We start from the raw sequence: 21627 nt of genomic DNA on the forward strand, positions 1-21627 counted from the left end.
TGTCCGCTAACATCTGATCCATCAAATCTGGACGGATAGAAACCATATTTTCCATCCGTCCAGCAGATCGGATCGGATGAGAACGGACAGACGGTCCGTTACCATCCGATTCCCCCATAGAGAACAGCAGGGACCTGACAGCTCTGTCTCCGCACACAGCGCAGAGACAGAGCAGCCATCCACCTGCTCAGCGGGGGATCGGCGTATCGATCCCCCGCTGAGAAAAATGGAGTCCGCCGACTGACTCCCCTGTGTGAAAGGGGCCTTAGGGTACAACATAAGACATATATTAGAGGGTACGTTTTAGTAAAATAGAATTTTATTGAACAATCCTCTAGAACATTAAAGTTATTTAAAAGAGAGAGAGAGGGCTCTAGACTAACAGGCCCAACTCACAGAGCAACAAAATAATACAAAATAAGAGAACAAAATCTCCTACAGATGTGTGTTGTATACACCTAATAAAAAAATAGATCATAAATAAATGCACATATTTTTGCAGGAAAAAAGTGCATTTAATAATATTTTTTTGCGCAGGAGCCTGCAGAGCATTACACCCACGGTCAGTGGGTTTTGGTTGTAAACTGTGCCACCAGGTCTATGCCCGTACCTGTGTATGGGCTTTCAGTTTGAAGACCTGGAAGAGATATCAATGCCACTATGGTGGATAGAACTCAATGGAACAGACCAATTGGGACATTTCAGTAAAGTTCTGTGCAAAAAAAGGAAACTGTAAACAGTGTGATGCTCTGGGATTGATGCATCGGCACTGCTTCTTACAGCACACACATTACCGGCCCTTTGATCAGCTCGCTGGTGTGAACAAGCCCTCAGTGTAACTTTGGCCACATAAATGTTTACAAGCTGACAAGTCTTCAAGAGTAAAATCCCATGTGCTTTTGCGCACCAGGGACCTGCAGTTAATGCGTGCAGCAACCAATACAAGTGAATGGCCATATACAGCCATACCCATTTAAATGCCAATCGCTTCTGCATCTCTTTTTACCTGCACATGTGTGTATGGTGTATTGCCTCCAATGCACCACTTTTGCATTCGGAGAAATGACCTGTACTAGCATGAGTGGCCTAAAAAAGGAAAACCAATGCAGCCACTACATCTAATGATTTGTAAAATGCAATATATTGCCTTTTTGGTTTTGGGTACCACTTTAACCTGAACTCTTGCTAATCCGCTTCAGAGAGATCCTCTCATGCAGGGCGGGCACTTATGCTTCTTGAATCTGGGCTGCAAGAGTAGATTCAGCCTTCAAATTGTATTGTTTGTTGTGATAATGGAAAACTTTTGCATTACTTTGATGTATCAATTATACTGTATATGGGAGATGGCAGGGAGCCTACAGTCAGTTTTGTATGCGCCTCTTACCAAAAGGGTATAGTGGACTACATCTGTACTTGGATGGCAAGTTGAGCAATACTGAGAAGCTGGAGTATGCATTAGCTTTGAATTTCCACTACAGGGTACCTCTAATATGATTTTGTACTTTACTTTTCTCTCCACGTTATATATTCTAATGTTTCTGTTTTGTTCTATTTATTGAAGACAAATCCCCAAAGATAAAACCAAAACTGACAAGATCACTTTTTTAGTATACAAATAGGATAGCTACTCTTTCCCTGTTCTAAAAACCATTCCTAAAATCTCTTGCTTTGTGGGTCAGTTTACAAACCAGACTCCAGTCTCTTATACATAGTGCTTCCCATACCTGTCTATTGCTTAGTTGACAAATTACTCTCAGGAGTTTTATTAACCATAGTAGCCATCTTCAGATGCTCTAAATCAAGGGTGTCATACTCGATTTCATTGCACGCCACATCAGAATTATGTTTTCTCTCAAAGGGCCGGTTGTATGTGTAAGACAAGATGTCCGCAGCACCTCACCATCAGAAGTCAAGATTCCCCAAACATTCCTTACATCATAGTGCACCACTCTTACCTTGTGCTGCTGCTAGGGGAAGAGAGGGGAGGCAGAAAGTGCAGGGTTTGGAGGAGGGCTGGAGTCAGCTGCAATAGTCTGCTTATTCTTGAGGCCAGGGGAGGTGGAGATGAAGATAAAGGTGGAGAAGCACAGGATCTGGTGGAGGAGTTCTGTCCTCCTCTCTGCAGCTGACTGTTGAGACAAGATGGGGGTGGAGACGAGGGGGGTGCCACAGCTGCAGGAGAGGTGCAAGGACCCCATAAAAATGGCCTGGTGGTCCAGATTTGGCCTGAGAGCCTTGTGGTTGACGTGTTCTAAATGGTTAATGTGCAAGTAGCTTCTTGCACTGTGCCTCCTGATTGTGATCCAATTTCACATTCTAGACTTCGATAACGGACATGGCTAACGTATAGATAAGTGCAAACTCCTATGTGACTCCCATTTTATTTTGCCTAATTGAAATATTCTATATTTAAATGATATACTTTAAATTTAGTGCATGCATGACAAGTATTGTTTAAAATGCAATGTAACAGATATTTATTATCACCTACATAGATCGCAGTACTTCCCCTGACAATGCCTTCATGTGCTTAACTTTCCATATGGATGGAGCCATCTGGTTTAGTCAGAATCTACTTTTTAGACTGAAATACTGGCACAGAGATGGCACAACTATGTAAATTCTGGTGCCTTTGCAGTCTTGGCTTTGTTCAGATTTGTATGACACATATCAGCCCCAGCTGCAGCCTCCCAACCTGCAAAATTACAGTGTTGCAGTCTGATCACTGGAGGAGACTGAGGAAATTCTTCTTCCTGTGAGGGACTGATGACAGCATCTCAAGCAAAGTCCCTTGACTCAGGATCAAGAACTACTTTTTAACGCTAATAATACTTTATTTTTTTTTTTTTTTGCTTTGTTTTTTTTGACAGGAGTTAATTCATGGTGACTTTAAAGTTACTGAAAGGTCCACTTTAAGTACATAACATTTTGTATAGCTAGACTCTTTGGGCTCATGCACATGGGTGGTTTGGTTTATACAGTGAAAATATTTGGCTTTTTTGAGTGCAAGGAAGGGACAGGTACAATGTATAGCCTACCACCAGCAGCCTATCAAAATCAGTGACTGGATAAAGTATGTGGCAGCTGTGGGTGGTTGGTTGCTAATCTGAGTGGTACACGCATTTAGGGCCATATGTGCTGTATGCCCCAAATACGTAATTTTTTTACAGCCCTAAACGACAGTACTGATTTTGACAGGCGGCTGGCTGTACACTGCTTCTGTACCTCTCTTGCACCCCAAAACTGGATTTTTATGTTGTATGAACCAAACTGCCTGTGTACATAAACATAAAGGGTAACTCCACTTTTGTGGGGGAAATAAATAGCAAACAAAAAAAAAAATAAATATAGCGTATTCAATTGCGACACAAATCATATTGTAATTGAATGTTATTAAAAATTACCTTTCTTTTTCAGTCTGCAGCTGTTGTAATTTTTATGGCTACCTGGAATTGTTTTGTACACAGAATGTACTGTATACTGACCACATCCCAGAAATATAATTTCCTGCTTGTGTGATTGGCTCACCAATTTTCCCAAAAGTCTGCCTAAGTTGAAGTCAGATTTCTGCTGTCCCCTGTAACAAAAATGTCATTTTTGGTGAGATAATTCCAATAGGAACACATCTAAAGGGATGCAGGCCCAGCACCTTCCCTCAAAGCTCTGCAGCTGCCACAGCTGATATATATGAAATATGATATATATGAGATAATTATGAAACCACTCCCAATTGATCCACAGAGGAACAAACAATGATTTCTTCAGAATAACAAAAGGTAGGAATCTGCAACAAGGTTTGTTAAAATCTTTGCAATGTACATATATCACCCAGAAGGGAATGTATTTTTCTCAACAAAAGTGGAGTTACGCTTTAAAGTAGGAAAAAAAAATCCAGGTAAGATCAGTGCATCTTTGACCTTCAGGAGTCTGTCTTGTTTTGGGAACTGAAAGAGGAAAGAAGTAGAATTTATACATATAACTAGCATTATCATTTGAGGCTCACCCCATGTCATTTTTGCCATAACCAATGTAATGACCCCTAAGTTTGAGGTTATCTTTGGAAGCAATACTGAATAGACCTTTCTTGCTGGCTTTCCTCCACCTGAAGAACATGACCCTCTGTCCTGGCATTCATTGTTTCCGGATGCATTTTTCTTGAATTCATACATTAAAAACTAGTAGTTCTTCCAACATTATCAGCATGATCCTCAGGACTAACACATCTCAGACTCCCAGTGGATCTGCATGTTTTCTGTGTGATGTGTTCACAGCTAAATCAGAAATAATACACAGCTGCCCCCTGCCTTATGATTTCCTGCTAGTGTCATTAACACCAGAGCCTTGGCAGGGCTTCAAAAGAAAGCACAGCTTAAACCACAAACACAGGAACTCATCGGCAGTCGTTGGGATCCATTTAAAATTTTACACTAGAGCGGCACCGCTGACTAATGGAAAAAATAGCTTGTATTCGTTTTATATACCAAGAAATACTACAGTTCTGAATGCATGGATGGCTTTCAGACTCTGCAGTGTTTCCTTTGTGATTGTATTATTCGCATGTCTTTTATACCCTATCTGCAAATGTATAAGTGAATACATTTTTTGTAAAAGAAGGTATTGACTGAATTCATTGCCGCAGTCATTAAATCAACAAAAATGCAGAGGAAGATTTTTGATGGCTCTCTTTTATGCTTAAAAGAGAAATATAGTCATAGCATATATTATCATTTTTTAACATCAGCATTGTATTAGAAGGTACAAAGATTTTCAAAATGAGATCTGGAGACACTCTAATGACAGCCTGCTTTTATTGGGGGTGGAGCAGGGGGTGGGGATATTATCGCATGCAAAGCAAACCACACCAAATGTTGGGTATGGCCAAATTGTGCTAACAGTGGGAGGGTTTAAGGGGGTGTGGTTTATTACCACGGAACGGGAGCGCAGTGATTACAAACATATAGTTTATTATACAAGTCTGATGTGTTTGTATGATAATTTCTATATGATCTGTATGGAGGCGTAATTAACCAAAGCAGATAAACATTGTATAAAGCAAAAAGTGTTCAAAATAGTTGATCTACATGGGTAGAAATATTTTGATCATTCCCTCTGGTCTTGTGACAAAAGAAAACCCAATTCAGTGTTCATCATCTGAAGTGTGTTCTAATGCCTAAAACAATATTGGGGCATTAACTAGGTACCAGTAACATACTTCTAATGATGTGTGCCCCACTCATGGCTGCTACTTCCTTCCTGAAAACTGTTAGGCCCCTTTTACACATGCGGACCATTCAGATCCGCCTGTCAGTTTTTTAGGCGGATCTGAACGAATGCCCCATGTACCTCTATGGGGCAGCGGATGTCAGTGGAGACATGTCCGCTGACATCCGATCCGATCCAGTCTGTCAAATCTGGATGGCTTGAAACCCTATTTTCCATCCGTCTGGTGCATTGGATCAGATGGGATCGAATGAGAACGCACAGGCGGTCCGTTCTCATCCGATTACCCATAGAGGACAGCGGGGACCTGACAGCTCTGTCTCCGCACACAGAGTGGAGACAGGGCTGCCATCCGCTTACTCAGCGGGGGATCAGCGGATCGATCCACCGCTGAGAAAAATGGAGTCCACCGATGGAGCGGACAGTGTGAAAGGGGCCTTAGATTCTTGCACCTCCTGACAGCAACATAAGCGCTAAACTTCTGCTGCTAAAACTGACAATTGGGGTTGGAGCATAGCAATAACAGCTACTGTGTTTTGCTCAATTTTTTATTTTAGAAGAAACCTTTATTTAGCAGAAAGACATATTTATACCTCCTCACAATAAACACCCGACTAGGGGGTTGATTTAGTAGAACTGGAGAGTGCCAAATTGGGTGCAGCTGTGCATGGTACCCAATCCACTTCTAACTTTAGCCGATTGGTTTCTATGCAGAGCTGCACCAGATTTTGCACTCTCCAATTGTAGTAAATCAATCGCATGGAATAATATTGCAAAGAAGATAAATAAAGTACATAAAGTGAAATCGAATGGTGCCAGCACCTCCTTCCGTTAAGGAAACTATGCATTGGAGAAATGACAGTCTTGGTAAAAAATGTTTTACACAAAAAGTTGTTGAGTTTATTAGTTTAGATGTTCATATCAACCACAGCACTACCTGCCTAGAGTTTGTATATTCTCCCTATACAAGGGAGAATACAAGTGTCTGCATGGGTTTCTTCCGGGTACTCCAGTCTCCAACACTCTAAAGCAGTGTTTCTCAACTCCGGTCCTCAGGGCACACTAACAGGCCAGGTTTGCAAGAAGACTGAAATATATCACAGGTGATATCATTTGCTGCTCAGGGATTGCAGTATTCTAGTCTGCATCTCCCCAAGGTAATACTTAAAATCTGGCCTGTTAGTGTGCCCTGAGGACCGAAGTTGAGAAACACTGCTCTAAAGATGCTGGTAGGTTCATTGGTTCCTGTCTGAATTGGCCGTAGTATGTATGAATGTGAGTTAGGAACCTTAGATTGTACGCACCTTGAGGGCAGGGGCTGATGCAAATGTACAATATATATATATAGATGTAAAGCACTGCGTAAATTGGCGGCGCTATAAAAGTAACTGTAATAAATAAAATAACCTCTTGTCTTTAAGAACTTTAGATCTGATCTTCTGTTTTGAAGATAAGTTTGATGTTGTTAAACAACTTCAAAACAGATGGTTAGAGCCGGTTCACACTGAGGCAACACGACTTCGGGGGCGACCTGTGAAGTCGCGTGTACCGCGACTTCGGCGCGACTTGCAGGGACTTCACAAGTCGCTCCGAGGTCGCCCCAAAGTAGTACAGGACCCTTTTTCTAAGTGGGAGTGACTTGTGTCGCTCCTATTAGAACGGGTCCTGTACTACTCAATGGACCGCGACTGACCGCGACTTGTAAGGCTGACAAGTCGCCTGACAAGTCGCGGCACTGTGAATGGGCTCTAAGGGTTGTGCTTCCAGTGTAATGAGAACACTGTTTTGGCAATATTCAGCACGGTCCAAATCAGAGACATTTTATGGGAGATCTTTGGAAGGTGCAATAAGAGTGTTTCTTTATAGAGTGTCTTTAGTTTTAGTCATATGGATGAATAAATGGTAAATTTAACCCAAAAAGATTTTGAATTGCTGAGCAAGTCCAACAAATGGAAGGTTTGCTTCATTGGGAAAACCCCTATCTGGTGTTTTATATCTGAGAATGAGTAATTTAATGGAAACCTCTTGGATTTTTACCTGAGCATTTGTGCGACAGGCTGCAAATTATTTCCCATTGTTGGTCTGTAAAGTACATTGGTAGATCCCTTTGGTACTTTGAATTTAGAGAATCATTTTTCTGGGGATCCCATAAGCTCATGTATAAAGGCACGTTTGCATGCCAGGTTCTGGGTGCCTGCTTTGCAAAAATAAAAACAGGCCTACAAATGATGTCAGTGATAGCAGTATGCACCATTTGGATTGACTGTTTAATACAGGCATACACCGTTTTAAGTACACTCACTTTACGTACACTCGCGAGTACGGACACAGCCTGGTCAGCTTGGCATGGCATTACTCCCAGTTTTTAACATTGGCGTCTATGGGAAATCGTGGTCAGCTTGACATGGCACTACTCCCAAACCATAAGTGACAGGGATACCAAACTTAGGGAGCAATGTGAGGGGACCCAGGACTACAACATATCCTATTTGTGGACAGCCAGCTTGCCTAGGAAATGAAAAAAGGTATTGCTTCACTTTAAGTACATTTTCGTTTTACATACATGCTCTGGTCCCATTGTGTACTTAAAAGCGGGGTATGCCTGTATGTAGTTGCATGTTTGCAAATGGGACCATTTGGGAATGGTGTGTGTACCATCTGCTTGGGATTGATTCTGTGTTTCAATCATGGAGGCATTGGGAATGAAATTAAAGGCTGGGAACAACTTTATGAGACCAATTTAAGACAAAATAAGGACTAAGATTTGGAGGAGTTCCTTCTATGTGTGGTTTGTGGGCTAGGTTATGAGGACAGTTTGTTACCTCTGTTAAAAAAAAAAAAAAATGTAAAGTTGATCATTTTAATTTGTTTTTTACACATTTTATGCAAATTTATTTTAAATAAAATCTTGAACCACAATTCAGTTTTTTTTTTTTTCTTTTAGGGCACACATAAAATGCATACAAAAAAGCTTGAAAATGTATGTGCATTGCCTTCTACTTACATATGTTGATTCACATTTTTATGCCTGATTGTGTGCTTTTAAAGTGCATTGAAACCAGGTTTTTATGTTTATTAAGTTGCCATGCATTTTGCAGATTATTTCCTTTCATATCACATTGTTTCCTGTTTGTGGGTTGAGAGAAAGAGCGAAGGAGAAAGGAAGAAAAAGAGAGCGAGAAGGAGGACATTTTTGTTTAAGAGCCATTGGCAAAGAGGATGTCTAGTGTAACAGCCCTAATCGTTGTGATTGTGCTAGGAAGTGGATGAGGGGATTGACACAAGCGAAATGGCAAATCTATAGCTCACACAATGTGAGAGTAAATGGCAGTTGTGTTCTTTATGTCTAGATTTACAATGCCATTCATCTATATCTATAAACTGTGCCCCACTAGCCAGCTTTCCACTGTATATTTTCTGCTTTTCCCCCTAAGATGGCTGCTGTATGGGTCTTTGTAAGGTACAAAATAATTTTTTTTCCCCTCAATAGACTTGTTGCTTTAATGTGCGTTTATGTGCGCTTAAATTACGTAGCGTTTTAGCACAATGCTACGCATGTGACCAGGGCCGCTGATAGGGGGGACCATCAGTTCTCCTGTAGGGGGCCCGGGCTTATAGGGGGGCCCAAACAGCAGGGGAAATTGGTGTGGTCTGGCGGAGGGGCACTTACAGAAGGATGCCCTGCGCGGCTCTCTGCAGCAGCTGAAAGCCTGTTTCTCTCCCTCCTGCCGGCTTTCAGCTGCTGCAGGGAGAAACAGACACAGGGCATGGTTCCTGTAATTGCCCCTTCCCAGTTCTGTCGCTTTCTGATCCCCCATGTGCCCCCCTGTCAGCCTGACACTCCCAGACTTTTAAACATTGCAATCAATAATTTTTAAAAATTATAAAATAAAATAGTTTTAAAAAAGTAAAAAACAATTATAAAAGTACTAATTAGCCCAGGTTCTCTGTTATGTTTGTGTCCGCTAATAATGATTTTAGGGGGAACCCTGCCAGTAGGTTGTACGGGGGCCCCATGATTTCTAACAGCAGCCCTGCATGGGACACTAGCATTGTGGTGTGAACAGGACACATAGAAAACTGTTCTTTTCTATGTGTCTATACAGTGACCTGCATTCTTCCAGTTTGGTAAAATACAGGTCACTACAGTATGTGTGAACAGGGCCTTAATAGTTACAGAATGGTCCAATTGCTGTTGAGGCTGTAATAGCTCAGTTGTTTACAGTCCTACATGCTTCTCTTACACGCCATGAAAGAACCAATTGGTCCTATGGCATCTCAGCCATTGAGGAACAGCCTTGTATGTTTATCAGTAAAAACCAGGCATACTTTGGCTGAGGTGGAGATTGTGACATCATCCCTCCTCTTCTTCACTGCAGAAAACTTCATAGATCCTCTGATTTATGGTGAGAAAGGCAGGCCGACTTTCCTTTCAGGTACAAAAAGCAGCACAGCTTACTTAAAGTGGTTGTAAAGCCTACATTTTTTTTTTTACCTTAATGCATTCCTTGCATTTGTGTAAAAAATGTTTAGGTGTCAGCATTCCCCCCCCCCCCCTTTTATTTACCTGAGCCCTCATTCGATCCAACACCGTACACATCTGCAGCTCTTCTCTCCCCTCACTTCCAGGTCTCTATGCATTTGCTGGGGCACCAGGAACCATCAGCTCCCGGTGCTGTCAATCAAAGACAGTAACGAGGGAGCGGGTGGCAAGGCTCAATGGATGCAGCAGAAGGGCTCGGGTGCGAGCATGCATGAGTGCCCTCATGGGAAGCCACTTCCAATGGGGGCACTGGACAGAGGAGAGGGGCCAGGAGCGTTTGCAGGGGACTCGAAAAGAGGTGGTTCGCGGCTGCTCTGTGCAATTTTATTTGTTTGTTATTTTTTCTTTTTTTTTTTTTACCTTTACAATCACTTAAATGCAGCACAAGCTGCTGCCATGTATTACAACCTCCACAGCGGTCGGACTGTTCTGTAATAGTAAGCGTTTAATAGAACCATGCTGGCCCTTGAAAGGAAACATGGAGGTTTAATTTTCCTTATACCTTTTTGTCAAAAGGTGTATCTATTAAACTGATGGCAACCTTTATTTGAAAAAACTGTATTAATTGATGGATCTGATTCTGCTAGCAGAGATCGAGGAGTAGTGTCTCTTCTATAAGTCATGTAACAGTGTCTGTATTCTGCTCCCCTCTGCTCTTTAAGGGCTCTTTCACACGGGCGTTCCGTATGTCCGTTTTTCATCCCATCCATTTGCGGATGAAAAACTGACATTAATGTATCTCTATGTAAATACGGATGTCATCGGATGATCATCCTCTGACATCCGTTTTTTGTCAGTTCAGTTCAGTTCAGTTTTTTTGAACGGAGGAGAACCCTATTTTTTCTTCCTTTCAAAAAACGGAACTGAAGCAAAAACGGATGTCAGTGGTGTCATCCGCAGACATCCGTATTTACATAGACATGCATTATGTCAGTTTTTCATCCGCAAACGGATGGGATGAAAAACGGACATACGGACCGGATGACACAAGTGTCATCCGTGTCCGTTACAAAAAAAAAAAAAGGACCTGATCGGGCAAAAAAAAAGGAATGCCCGTGTGAAAGAGCCCTAAGGCTGTTTTAGAAACCTTCAATAAACCAACTTTTGGTTCTATGGCTCATGTCAAAATATTGATGTGGCTTTTATGTTAAGTGTCCATTCACACTACCGCGACTTGTCAGGCGACTTGTCAGCTTGACAAGTCACGGTCCATCGCGGTCCATGCAGTGCTACAGGACCCGTTCTAATAGTAGGGACACAAGTCGCTCCGACTTAGAAAAAGGGTCCTGTACTACTTCGGGGCGACCTCGGAGCGACTTGCATAGACATTCATTATATGAAAACCGTGCAAGTCGTGCCGAAGTCACGGTGCACGTGACTTCACAGGTCGCCCCCGAAGTCGGAGCGACCTACTGTGAACCGGCACTTAATCTCAGTTTAAGTTTTAAAAACAGAGAATAAAAGGATACAATCCAGATGTATCAGGAATACAGAAGTTAAAGAAACAATGTACATGTGTACAATGTACATGTGAGGACAGTACAGGCACAATAAGAATGAAAATGAGAAATTTGTCATATACTTAAAGTGTGGAGAGTGATTATTTTAACGATACATGTAACATCAGTGAAAAGTAACTGGAATAGATAGGAAATGGTAAGGAAAAAATAGGATAATAACCACTCTATTAATAGCAGTAAACATATCCAATATTATAAGTTTGGAGCGTTCACGAATCATTAAATAAAGCTATAACCTGAGGATAGCTTAAGGCAAACGGGAGGAAAAAAGGAGATCAAAAGGAAAAAAAAATGGTTACAGGGAAAGAAGAAAGGGAAACATGAGAGGGAAGAGGAGTAAACGGAGAGAATAGGACCCAACATCAACTCCAGAGAGCCTGGACAACCAAGTAAGAAAAAAACAACACATAAAAATGAAGCCAATAAGTGATCCATCGCAGAAAAGATTTCAAAATTGAAGTGTCTGAAATGAGTCCACACAGCCTATGTGATCTTGTAAGTATCAGACTTAAAATTTTCCCATGAGATCAGTCACTCCTCATGGCAGATGGAATCCATTTTGCCATTTTGCATGCCCATTCAGCAAGTGGCGACATGTCAAATCCTCACCAATATCTGGCTAATACTGTGTCTGCTTAAAGTTTTACTAAACCAAGGGGTTAATCCTCTGCATTGTGTAAAAATGCAGTTTGATCATATCTTCCCTGATACTTCTTTTCTTCCACTGTCCCCAATCCATCTCCTGATAAGACAGAGCCTTTGGAGTCACTCTGCACAGGATCAGTTTGGCGTATATTGCTAGAGTTTTTTTTTCTTTTTGGGAGGATGCATGTGATCGGCACAGGGCCAATCAGCACTGTTAAGACAGAGGGTCGGGGGTCCTGCAGCATCGTAGGACAGTCAGAGTAAAATGAAAACTCTTCCTTCAAGCTTTAACCAGACACTGATAGAAGTCACAAGGCTGCTATATACTGCTAATGAGAAAAGGTATTCAGCAGTTTTATATTTACTAAAATAATTGCATTTCCATGTTCTGTGTACTGTGGTAGACCAGATATAATGGATGCAGGGTCCTGGGTTTAGTAACACTTTGTCAAAAAATGTAACGAGTATTTATTTTTATTTTTTTATAGGATCAGGGTAGCATAGAAAGCAATGTGATTTAAGTGATTGTTTGGGATCTTATCACCCACGAGCCTATAATAAGCTGTAGTATTTTATCCCAAAAAGGAGCGATCCAGGGACAAGTGCCTCATATACGAGTCATGGTACCAGGGGTAAACACCTCCAACAAGTGTTAGGGATGGTTGGCTCTATATTATGTAAACCTGTAGGACATCTAAACCATCTGGATAAAATTTTATAATTACTCTATTGTGCTAGTGAATAGATAGAGATCCTGTAAATAAATGTCACTGTCTTGTCCTAATCCAGCTCATCAGGAGTAATGCCTAAGGCCTCTTTCACACGGCCGCTCCAGTTTTTTGCTCTGCTGCGGGACTTTTTTTTTTTTTTCTTGGAGCGGATGACACTCCGTATGTCCGCATATCGTCCCATCCGTTTGCAGATGATATACGAACATAATGTATGTCTATGGGCATTGCGGATGTCAGCGGATGACACCGCTGACATCCGATTTTGCTTCCTTTCCGTTTTTTGAACGGAGGAAAAATAGGGTTCTGTTCCGTTCCAAAACACGGAACCGAACTGAAAGGAAGAAAATCGGATGTCAGCGGATGGTATTCCGCTGACATCCGCAATGCCATTGACTTACATTATGTCCGTAAATCATCCGCAAAAAAATAGGATGATTTGCGGACATACGGAACGCCCGTGTGAAAGGGCCCTAATTTATGTTCCTATTTAGATATAAAGTCTTTGGTTCTTGGGTAGAATTCCTTCAATAGAATTGGGTATATTAGGGATAGAGAATGTTCTGGGCTAGTGGACTGGGTATGTAATGACTCAGTGTCTATGTGTGATCTGTAAAAAAATTTGTAGGGAGCATGATCCCAAGATAAAGTTCCAATTGGGAGTACTCAAACCAAGCTCTGCAGGGGTTATGGCAAGTGGGAAGTATCTGTGGAAAGGGAAGTTTTCTTCTCTTATGTAAGGTGTGGCATAAAAGTGTCTCGTCTCTCTTTTCCAGGAGAGAAAGTGTGGTTGGTAAAGGGTCCATGGAAACAAGTTATTACCAAATGGGGGGGGGGGGGGTTATGGTACTGGGACTAGAGTAAAGTTAGGCTTCTGCAAATATATGTGTTCCAAAGTGCCAAAAATTGGTAAAGGTAAGGAGCCCTTAGAGGATCTGTGTGTGGAATTCATCCAAGGTAGAGAAGTAAGTCTGGGGCAAAAAGAACGACCTCCAAGTTGGTACATAATTTGGTAGAACTTTCATGGTACTGGTCTAGAATCCTAAGGAGTGAGGCTACATGAACGTAAAGGGATATAGTAGGTAATGCGACCCCCCCTTTACTCTTGGGCAGCGACAAAATGGTATGTTTGATTTTGGACTTCTAATATTGTCATGTGAAGTTGCAAATGGCTTTATTGACAAAGTGATTGTAAGTCTTTTTTTTTTTTTCTAAATAACAAACAGTTTTACTCTTAGCTGCTCTATGCAATGCACAAAGCAGCCCATAATCTCCTCTACTTGGGTCCCCCAATTGCACTCCTGGCTCCTCCTTTTCTGTAAGTCTCCCCAATGTAAGCCTTGCTGCCTGTGTGCATAGATGCATAAAGCATGGCCCGACCTTCGCTCCCTCCTCAGAGAAGTAATACAAATTAAGTTGTGACATACAGAAGGGGGTCATCTGCATAAAATGACAATCTATAATGATAGTTTGCAATTTTAATATCTTGGTAATTACGCAGAGCTATGGCAAGGTGGTCCAATGTAACGATGTACAATAAGGTAGAGAGAGGACACCTTTGGCAAGTACATTAGTTTGATGTGGCTTTTATAGGAAACCTGCACTAAGAGAAATAAATTGCTTTGCATAATTATTTACCCTTTTGGACTTTCATCATGTTGTTATTTACGGTAATTGAGAAATGTACCATTTGCTTTTAACAACATATTTAACACTTTAAGAGCCGGTTCACACTATTACGACTTGCCAGGCGACTTGGTCAGCCTGGCAAGTCGCGCACCGTCGGGTCCATTGAGTAGTACATGACCGGTTCTAATAGGAGCAACACAAGTCACTCCGACTTAGAAAAAGGGTCCTGTACTACTTCGGGGCGACCAGGAGGCGACTTGCATAGACATTCATTATATGAAGTCCGTGCAAGTCGCGCCGAAGTCGCGGTGCACACGACTTCACAGGTCACCCCCCGAAGTCGGAGCGACCTAATGTGAACGGGGGCTAAAGGTGCAAAATGTATTTCTATTATTACACATGTTAATTATACTAAAAAATGAAAACACAAACATGGCACACGAGGAAGAGGATCATAGGGGGCTGCACATTTGATTTCAAAGCAGTAAATTAAAACCTCTTTGATAGCATATAGTTTATTTCAAAATGAACACTACTGAGTCATACAGAAGCAGGTAATACTGTGGGATGCAAATAAAAGAAAAATGTCAGCGCCTAATAATCAACAGAAAAGCAGCTTGCAAGCAGTGAGAATATACAAACACCAGTGAATACAAATAATAAAGGTTGCAGCGCTAGGTAAGTGATAAAATATGATGTAATATATGTAAAATTCAGTCCATCAATAACTAAAAAAGTCTAAAGGCAGCAAAACCATACGAATGAAATATTCTGTGTCCACCGAAGTAAAAAGTGAAAACTCACCAGACCCACATGCTGTCATATCAAGACAGCTACTGCGTGTTTAATGAAGCCAAATAGAGGTCAGGCGGGTAATGATCTTCTTATCCCTCCAAAGGATAGAGTTTCCTCAGATGTTGAATCCGAAAAACCGGTATATTGCATTACCAAGCAAAAAAGAGAGAGGAAATCAACTCAGTGTAGTATGTATTAAAAAATAGAGCTAAAACAATATCCGATATAAAACAAATAAAGATCCATACAGTGCAATGGCATATAAAGCACTTGCATAGAAAGCCACCAGACTTGGATTAAGAATGGTGGCTTATGGACCTCTGGCATATAACCCTGCTCTACGGCCGTTTCGCACCACACGCTTCTTCAGGAGCAATTCTGTGGGATGACACGGGCTCATCTGAGATGTGGTGTCTAAGTACTAACCAGTGTACACCAGAGCTGTTAATAATGGAGATTCATTTTTATGCGTGTTAGTCCCAGGTCGCGGTCATCAGGATTGCCCCACCAAGAAGGTGAGCAAGCCGGGGTAGCAGATAAGCAGGTAGGTAATAAGCAGAAGCTTAGTCAGTAAATAATGCAAAGGTCGGTAAGGGATGGTTGTAGGTTGGGATCAAGCCGAAGCGTAGTCGAGGAACAAGCCAGAGTTGGTAACGAGTGATAGCGAAGATACAGACAAGAGCAAGATATTGACTGGAGGGAGCATAATAATCTGGCAAACAGAAGGTGCAAAGGCATGGCTTAGGTCATACTAAAAAAAAATTTACATTATTCCTTTTCTTTCTGTATGCAGATGTAATTATTGTAATAAAAACTCTAAGTACCTTTTTCCCTAACCTATATACAACTGTCACATGACCCAGCTCTTTTCCAGCCTGTCTGTAGGGAAACAATGGCATGAGGAGCTTCTAGTCCTTTGCCGCTGGTCACATGTTTAAAATAAAAAAAAAAAAAACAGCTTTTGGAATGCAGAGTAAAACTAAAACAGCCTTATAACATAATTATTACATTATTATTCTGTTGTATAAGTGATATTCCATATACTCCACTCCAAATAATCCATATAGAAATATTACTTTTATCATATCCACCTTTTATTGAACACATGCAAACATTTGTTTACTTTGCCTGTCATTCTACTTATTTTTCTGCAGCTTAGTCTAAAACGGGGAAAAAAAATTCCATCATAATAAACTAAGCGATTCCCCTATTCTGCTGTGCTGTCAGCTGTGATAGGATCATTGACAACACAAAGTTGGTTCTTCCATTGCAAAGTTAGGAGATATAAGTGCTGATTGACTATACTTTGTGTTTTCATCAGCTTGGCAATTTACAATTTCCTGCTTTACACTTAGACTGGCATCTCTCTGTAAAATCTATTTAAAAAGTACTGTATTTTCTGGCGTATAAGACTACTTTTGAACCTCAAAAAAATCTCCCAAAAATGGGGGGTAGTCTTATACGCCGAGTATAATATCTCAAAGGTAACCTAAGTATAAGTATTACCGGTAGATTTAATCTCTCAAGACGCTGGCTGTGTGGGAATCCTGTACCGGTATACCGTATGTACCGTAGCTTCGGCTACATACAGTGTACCGCACTGAGCCAATCAGGGAGAGTGATGTATTCTATTATTGAATGCAAAGCCTGCTCGGATTGGCGGAGTAACATCAGCCCGCCTCTCTGACTCTGCCAATCCAAGCAGGCTTTGCATCAATAATAGAATACATCGCTCACTGTGATTGGCTCAGCTCGGTATACTGCATGTAGCCAAAGTTACGGTACATACGGTATACCGGTACAGGATTCCTGCACAGCCAGCGTCTTGAGATTACATCTACTGGTAATACTTAGGGTACCTTGGAGATATTATGAGAGATTACATGTATTACAGTACTAGGGTACCTTGGAGATCTATGAGAAATCTGATGTTTTTCAATGGTGTTGCCTTGCTTCGAGAGGGGGGTAGTCTTATACAGCGAGTATAGCCCAAAACCTATGTTTTAACTTGAAAATTAGGGGGGTCGTCTTATACGCCCAGTTGTCTTATAGGCCGGAAAATACGGTATCTTTCTTAAGCTGCCTGCTGAATGCAGTGAAGGAGATTTACTAAAATTGGTGCACACTGAATCTTGTGCAGCTGTGCATAGTAACCAATCAGCTTCTAACTTCAGCTTGTACAATTAAGCATTGAAAATAAAACCTAGAAGCTGATTGCTATGCACAGCTGCACCAGATTCTTTGTGCACCAGTTTTAGTAGAACTCCCTCAATGTGTGCACACTGCACAAAGTGCAGTAGAAATTACAACCGAGTCTTAACTTGTGTCTGATCAACAACTGGCAGGGGGCACTTTATCTATTAGGCCCCTTCCACATGGACGGGTTCTGCTAAGAGTCTGCTTGCTCAGAAGGGCATCTGTCCGCTGATCCCCACTGAGCAGGTGGATGACTGGTTCGTGGCTGCTCCGCTAATGCACAGCAGACAAAGACACAGTCCTTTATCTCAAGGCCCGTACACACGATAAGAAAATCTGAAGGGAAAATTCGTCCGACTACCGATCTGCCGATTTTCGGATTGTTAGTATGGTGCTTTCGACAGCCAACTCCGACTTTTCGGCTGACAAAATCCTGATGTGCAGGCTATAAAATGTTTGTTGTCCATAATACAACGTCCGATTTTCGTCTCATTAGTACAGATTTAGACGGAAAAAATTCTTAAGAGCATTACTAGGCATGCTCAGATACGAAAGAACACATATAAAGAAATCCAACACTTGACAACACTTCTGAAGTAGAATTCTGTCGTACGGGAAAATTCGTATGAAAATACCCTCTTCACTTTCCACATCAGACTAGCATGCCACAAAAAACGGACGACAGATCTTTCGATAATCTGATCGTGTGTACGGGGCTTTATATGGATGGTTGGATGTAAACGGACCGTTTACACCTGAATGCCATCTAATCCGATCTGCTAGATGGTAGGGGAACAGATCCACATCTGTCTGTTTTTATCGGATTGGATGTCGACGGGTGTAAACGGACAAGTCTGTTTACAACCGCCGCTCTATAGAGGACAATGGAGGGTCCGATCAGGTCTGCCTGAAAAACTGACAGGCGGAGCAGATTGGTTTTCTCGTGTGAAAGGGGCCTTACAGAAAATCGATGCCCCTTGTTAAGGTCTTAGTCCTGTCAGTACCAAATATGTGTCAAAAGCACAGTAGTCCACATCATGCTCTGTAGTCTAGCTCAGTGGTCTACAAACTTTTCAGTACAAGAGCCACATCATTTATTTTACAAGTTTTTTCTAGGGCTGAAAAAGTCAGTTATATAAATAAATTAACGAAATTCAAATGGATGAATGCTTTTCTTTGCATCTTTTTTTCTAATCCTCAAGATGTGATTAAGAACAAAAGAGAAGGAATTTTAGTAAGACAAAGCAGACTCATCTTACATTAGTGTCCCTATGAGAGTTCACTTTACATCAGTGTTCCTATCAGAGTCCCCCTCACTACATAAGTGCCCCCATCAAAGTCCACCTTGCATCACAGTCCTCCCCTACGTCAGCATCCCCAACAAAGCCCCTCCCTACAACAGAGTCTATCCCTACATCACTGTCCCCAAAAGTGGAGACTATGCACATTAGATGTGGACCATGTAAAATCTTGTAGCAGGCCGCATGTTGACTGTGTGCCACAGTTTGGAGACCCCTGGTCTAACTTCTTGGCTGTAGGTACGGTACGGTAACATAATTACATTGCATTGCTATATGATTTAGCTACAGTTAAGCATTAGCAGTTTATGGAAGGAATAGCTTGTGTGCTCAGCCGCTAAATGGTACTTCATATTACAATACATAAACTGTTACAGTACTAAGATGTGGTGGTGTTATAGCTGCACAAGAATCATGAATCAGAGTAGGCTGATTTAAAATTGATGGTGAACCTTGGCTTTGCTCAGGTAGTGAAAGCTTACTTTATTGCCCCTTTGCCTGCTGCATATTTTTACTTTTCTTCATCTCCTCTGCGGTTTCAGCCACTGGGAGCAAATAAAGAAAGCCCCATGTAAGGTCTGAACTTACACAGGGCCCCATGTGACAGCTCTGGGTCTACGGCCAGGCACCAGCACTGCCATATGGAGTGGGTAACTGGCTAGTTTATTTGCTCCCACTGTTTGAACTGATTAGTGGGTAAAGGAAGGTAATGTGAGTATGTGCTGTTGCAGAAGGAGTAAAAAAAAAACACGCCTGTTCCTTTGCCCTACATGGGCAAAGGATTGTTCAGCTTGAATCACCAATAATCTTTTTTGGTTTGCTAAAGATTAAAAAAAAAAATAAAATAAAACTTCTCCCTCTGCAACATGATGAGTGCAAACTTGAGGCTGCTTTTCATGTTGTCTGTATCATGGAGACAGATGCGTTATACCTCTACTCGGCCAATCCTAAGGGCTAGTTCCCACCAGATACAGTCCAGTGTGTTTTTATTCTGCATCAAAAAATGCATAGACCGTGTTTACCATGGATTACAATGGCTTTGGTTCATACCAGTGCAATCAACAAAAGTAGAATATGGTGCATTTTTATGTATGGAACGCTGCAAAACGCCTCAAAAACGCACTGGAATTTACATGTCCTCCAATTAAAATTAAGAAAAAGAGGAGAAAAAACGCACTGGAACGCATCAAAAACACATAAAAAATGTGCATGCAGAAACGCATTTGGAACACTGAAATTGTGGTGTGAACCATATTAAAAAGTTATCTTGCTGTCCAGCCATACCAAGGGACTGAACTTGTTGGAACATAACAGTTTGTATTACAGGTTCTCCTGGATGGCAGAATCAGTAGGCAGTACTAATATGTGTATGTAATGCCGGAAAATGTAAAATCTTCTTTGAATTTTGTTGTTTTGCATTTGCAAAGAGGTTGGTGTATACCTGGAAGCACTCCAGTTCTGAATAAATGCTAATAGCTTTAGGTATATTAATATTAATGTGAACTCATGGTGGTCCATCCAGTTTTTATTTTACTATTCTCTTTACCTTATTTAAACAGACAAGGGCTAGATTTGTTGACTTGCTGGGGTTGCATGCCACACCGAAGGGACCAGTTTTACAATTCTGCCATTTGTTGTGAATAAAATGCATTATTTTAATATTGCTATATTGGGATTTTTGCCAAGAAAAGTTTGTTTGGAAATGACTGCAAGAATAAGGCAGCACTATGCCAAGTTAATCCTTGAGGCTTTATTTTGACCCATCCTTGACTCTCCGCAGGGTGTCAGTGCTAATCCCCATTCACATGGGCCTTTTAAAGCTTGGTAATTCCTCACTCTGTGACTTCCTGGTACTCAAGGGTCTGAAGTACATATTTATTTCAGTTCTGTTTTCTTCCCAACAAAAATGTTGTTCTCTGGTACAAAATGAGTAATATTGATGATACGCAGTACCTTCTGTTTAGAGAAATCACGCAAACATGATATCGATTTTTTTATTTTACTGTGCTTTTGCTTGGCTTGACAGTCTGCGTAACTGTGCATATATTGGGCTAGTTAGCGTGCTACGGCCATGACTCCAGAGTCCCATGACTCATGACTGTTTAAAGTCTTTATCCAGTCAGAAGAACAATGGCCAGTCCTAAAATATGCCCCAGTGCAGAGATGATCAGGCACACTGCAGGGTCTTTTCCACATTTCCACTCCAGTGGATGAGCGGATTCTCTTGACCCCCCTCAACAGGGTGATTGAGGAGACGCCGCCAGTCCAAGCTCCCCTACTGCATAGGCATTGTGAGAGCGGGCTACTTTGCCATGCTCAGACAAGCAGCACAAAAGTCTCTCCTTTGTTTGGCTCAACAAAGGCACAACAAGTGTGACACAATGGCAGAGTCTTATCACAGAAAGGCCAGACTGTGTGGGGCATCGTACCGCTTCAGCCTTATCCAGAGCAGTGAACTTGCTGCTTCTATTTACAATGAACCAAAACCTATAAAACCGTGTTTGCTGAAGTAATAAACATCTTATTACTAGTATGCAATTATATGTCCTAACTGCAATTTTTATTAAGGCAAAAAGGCTTTAAATTGCTTGTACTGTTTATTCAAAAGCTGCCTTTAAACATAAGAGGATGGTCAGCATAGGTGTGCGCAGCCTAATGCATTAGGGTGTGCACACCAAAGCTCAAACACACACTACCGATTCCTCACGATGTTCATTCAGAAAGGGAGCGGGCCGGCAAACTGTATATTTATCGGCCCCTTTCCCCACTCATCCTAAAACATCCCCACAGCAACAGCCGGCTGGAAAGGAGAGGAGGGAACCCAGAAGAGCTGTTGGGGTAAGGGGAAGGGGAGCCAGGGCAGTAGGGGGAACCTGTGCTGCACAGGGTGATTAGGGTGTGCCTGGGCACACCTGGCACACCTTGTGCGCACACCTATGATGGTCAGACATGCAGGCACAATCCATCTGGGCTTTCGGTTGCAGACCTTCAGAGCACTGCCATGCACTCTTCTGCCTCCCTAGTAATTGTATGTCTACAGATTGGAGATTGGG

At 41.7% G+C, this 21627-nt stretch overlaps 1 protein-coding gene across 4 annotated transcripts in view; it reads left to right on the forward strand.

Moving 5' to 3' along the window:
- The window catches only part of DENND1B (DENN domain containing 1B), a 383468-nt gene that overhangs the window by 51156 nt on the left and 310685 nt on the right, over positions 1–21627 (forward strand). The gene's annotated exons all lie outside the window — the stretch shown is intronic.

Source organism: Pelophylax lessonae (assembly GCF_965119305.1).
Source record: "Pelophylax lessonae genome assembly, chromosome: 8".
Classification (NCBI taxonomy): Eukaryota; Metazoa; Chordata; class Amphibia; order Anura; family Ranidae; genus Pelophylax; species Pelophylax lessonae.